The sequence below is a fragment of the Chiloscyllium plagiosum genome, chromosome 8, assembly GCF_004010195.1.
Source record: "Chiloscyllium plagiosum isolate BGI_BamShark_2017 chromosome 8, ASM401019v2, whole genome shotgun sequence".
NCBI lineage: Eukaryota > Metazoa > Chordata > Chondrichthyes > Orectolobiformes > Hemiscylliidae > Chiloscyllium > Chiloscyllium plagiosum.
The window spans coordinates 100,075,844-100,080,096 of record NC_057717.1 but is presented as its reverse complement, the minus strand read 5'-3'; positions in this window follow the sequence as shown (position 1 = coordinate 100,080,096).

Genomic DNA, 4,253 nt, shown 5'->3' with positions numbered 1-4,253 from the left:
GGTTTCCTCCCACAATCCAAAAACGTGCAGGTTAGGTGAATTGGCCATGCTAAATTGCCCATAGTGTTAGGTGAAGGGGTATATGTGGGGGAATGGGTCTGGGTGGGTTGCGCTTCGGTGGGTCGGTGTGGACTTGTTGGGCCGAAGGGCCTGTTTCCACACTGTAATCTAATCTAAAACACCATAGAAAGCATTCTATGCAGATGCGTTTTTGCCTAAGATCATAAGAAAATACAGAGGGTGTGCGCACAACCTAGACTATCATGGAAGCCAAACTTCCATCCATGGACTCTATTTATACTTCTTGCTGCAGTGGAAAGGCTGCCAACATGAAAGAAAACTTCTCCCACTCCAGTAATGCTCTCCTACAACCTCTCCCACCAGGCAGAAGATACAGAAGTTTTAACACACACATCAACAGGTTGAAGAACAGCTTCTTCCCTGCTGTTACTAGACTGATGAATGGAGACTAACTTCAAATAATATTGATTTTGTTAATGATGACCTTGCTTCGCACACCTATTGCATAGTGTAACATTTATTCCTCAATCTGTCTAAGCACCCTATGATCTGTATGTCCTTGCTTACTCTGATCTGTCTGTACTACTCACAAAGCTTTTCACCGTACTTAGGTACACATGACCACAATAAATCAAATCAAGTATTCAGCAAGCAAGAACAAACTGTTGGAGAAATTCAACAGGTCGAGCCGCATCTGTGAAGAGAAAAAAAAGTTATTTCAAGTTCAGTGATCCTTATTCACTGGACTCCAAATGTTAACTTCTTTCTCAGACCTGCAAGGTTTTTTCAGCAATTTGTTTTTGTTTCACTTCTCCAACAGCTGCAGTTTTATACAGCATGCATAAATAATCAGTAAATTAAAATTCTCATGCCAAAGATTCGAAACATTAACTCTTTTCTCCACAGATGCTGAGTTTCTCCAACATTTTCTACGCTTATTTCCTGCATCCACCATATTTTTCTTTTGAGATTCAAAGGTGTTTGGAGGAAAGCAGACATATTCACTTCTTCTCTGCTGTTATCAGACTTCTGAACGGACCTCTCATAAATTAGAGTTGATTTTTCACTGCACCTTCTCTCTAGCTGCAACACTATATTCTGCATTCTGCTCTATTACCCTGATGTACTTGTCTAAGATATAATTTGTCTGGTTAGCACACAAAACAATACTTTTCATTGTATCTCAGTACACATCACAATAACCAAATTTTGATAGAATACTACTTTTTAAACATGATTTGAAACCTGAAAGGACAGGGAAGCAGATAAAACATTAAAAAGAAAAACATTTACAGTGGTAAATGGAAGGAGCAATGGAATAGGGAAAGTAAATACTTTGAATGCTGGAAATCTGAAGTTAAAAAAACAGGAAGGGTTGGAGAAACACATTAGGTCTGGCAGCACCTGTAGCGAGAGAAAAAGAGTTGCTGTTTCAAATCCTATGAAGACATGATAATCTTCATACTCTAATAAAAATTGGGAAGGAGCAGATATAATTAAAATGAAAGTTTAGACGGCAAGGGAGATTAGATGATCACAGGTATCACAAAAGGGAGTGATAATGGTTGTAGGTATGTGGGATTGGCAGATGTTCCATGCAATTAAGAGGTAAATACTATAAAAGAGGTGGAACAGGCTGAATGGCCTCCTCCTCCTCCTGTGCTGAATCAATCATTCTATAATTGCCCATGTTGTGAATATACATGCAATAAATTTTCTATAAAATTTAGTGCATGGAAATTCTGAGAATTGAAAAGGAATTATACCAGTGATGCAGTTAAACTACCTGAGCAGCACCTTGGCTTCATCCAGTCCATCAGTTACACCACTCTTAATAATCTTGTCAATTAATAATTAGATTTGAAGACATTTGAAACTGATGACTCAGGGAATAATAAATTATGTAGTTTATATTCTTTCTTCTGAGGATCTCTACATTGTACCATCTTACAATGAGTCTCAGGTTGCACAGAGTGAGGATACGAGTAGAAAGAACACGGAACTGTGTTTTTTTAAAAAAACAGTTTCAGTGAATGGAATGAAAGTTCAAAGAAACAGTAACCTTATAATAGCAATGCACATGAGGGCAAGAGAAAGATAGAATTAATTGTGCAATACTTTAACTGCGAAATTATGAAGCATTAATTTCAAAAGTAATTTGTAATACTGCATTGTTTCAAAATGCAGAACAAAAAGAGTGACAAGATACCTGAAGATGGTCCCTGCCTGAAATACCATTTAATATACTTCCAGATAATGCCAAGATATGTCCTACCTAACTACAGTAAAGCTATCACAAGAATCAAATTCAAACAGTGACATTCATTGACTATTCCCTTTAATCAAGACTTCTGTTGTGAGGATGCATTGAATCCAAATCCTGCAATCAAAGCCAAATTTTGGATGAAGTGCTGACCAAAGCACATGCCTACCAATAAGCTTGACATCCCTTATTCCATTCAACATGAAGTTAGCTTCCTATGCAAGTTCTTTGAGAGAATAAGCAGCTTTCAAAATTTCCATTGTCCTCATAATACAGGACTTTGCTGAAGCTTAGTCCCTGCTTATCAGCCGAATGATCGCGGATTGTTACATTGAGTTATTTTCTCATACAATTGTGATGTTTTTGGAGTTTTAAGTACGCTTTCATTTAAACAGATTGATGAAGAACTTATCTCCATTCTGCCTGCAAAGAATGGTACCACTGCATGCAACTTCTCAAATCTTCTTCAACAATGTCACCCAAACACACAACCTCTGTTACCTAGAAAGAGAAGGGCAAATAAAGTTTGCAAACTACCACACATGTTCCCTAAAAACCACATACCATCCTGTGGTGAACTATACTGCTTTATTGTTGCTTTATGGTCAGTGGGTCAAATACTGGAGCTCTTTTTAACGGCACTACATATCCTATTCCCCTATGGAGAGCATTATTTCAAGGTGACAGCTCACCAGCATCTTATCAAATGCAATTAAGAAAGGGCAATGGATGTTGGCCTGCCCAGCAGCACTTAAATCTTATGAATTAATTAAAAGCACTGAGCCAGTACTTTAATCATTTATGTGATATGCCACATGTGGGTCCTAGCTATGTTAAAATTGGCTGCTACACCGATTGCACATTTAGGTCACAGGCAATTATACTTACTGAAACTATTCATCCGAGGACTGGAAAATTGTGTAACTTTGTAGAGGATATTACGCAGTGAGGAAGTTGCATTACCATTGTTCTTGGTCAAAAAGAGCACTTACACAAAGAAGTCATGTTGGAGCAGATATTAGCCATTTAGTCTAATTTAGTGCTGCCCTTGGCTAGCAAGGCAGCTCACTCAAGTAGAGCACCAATTAAGTGTAGAAACATAGGATTTAGGAACAGGTTTCAGCCATTCGAGCCAGCTCTGCCATATGATTGTGATTTGATTCAATTGTGGTCTTAGCTCAACTCTCCTGCAGACTCTCATGTCTCATCAAAATCAAAGATGTTGCACAAGAACATGCTTAAATTAGCTTAAAGAGTAAAATCAGTCAGGGTTCCTACTCCAGATCCATGCTAGAAGTTATATGATGTGCTTACTTGAGATAACTTGATTAAGAACACATGCACGCTTTTCTCACATACAAAACATGTGGCAGCCTTTCACCTCATAGGACATTGGTTCAGAACATGATGGTTAATTCATTGCTGGTGTGGCTCAAGGGCATCACTCTGGCACTGGCAAGCAGGAAGATTGTTTGCTGGCCTCAACTTGCAGACATTGACTTCTGTTCCGTTTCACTGGCAGCCAACTATGCTCTCAAGGTCAGCCTTCAAATCTCTCAGGAAGCAAAGCTGGTTTGTCAGTGGCTTTGCGACACTGTTCTCCAGCAGCTGGCGTGTTCCTTTGAGAGAGGGACCTTTTTCCTGGAATACAAACCACGAATTGCAGAGTCACCAGATTTCAGCAAGTTACACAAGTGAAGCTTAGCACATTGAAGCTTTTTGAAATAACAGAGATTGCTGATGAAGAGAGAACAACGAATGTTGCTTATATGGATTTTAAGAATGCATTTGACCAAGTTCCACATTATTGACCGGTTAATAAATTTGAGGCTCTTGGAATAGGAGGATAACTTTTGGATAAAAACAGTCAACTTCAGGACAGAACAACTTGTGGTAAATGGTTATTTTTAAGACTGGAGGCTGGTAGACAGTGGAGCATTCTAGCACCACTCCATTTTTTATGTATAGA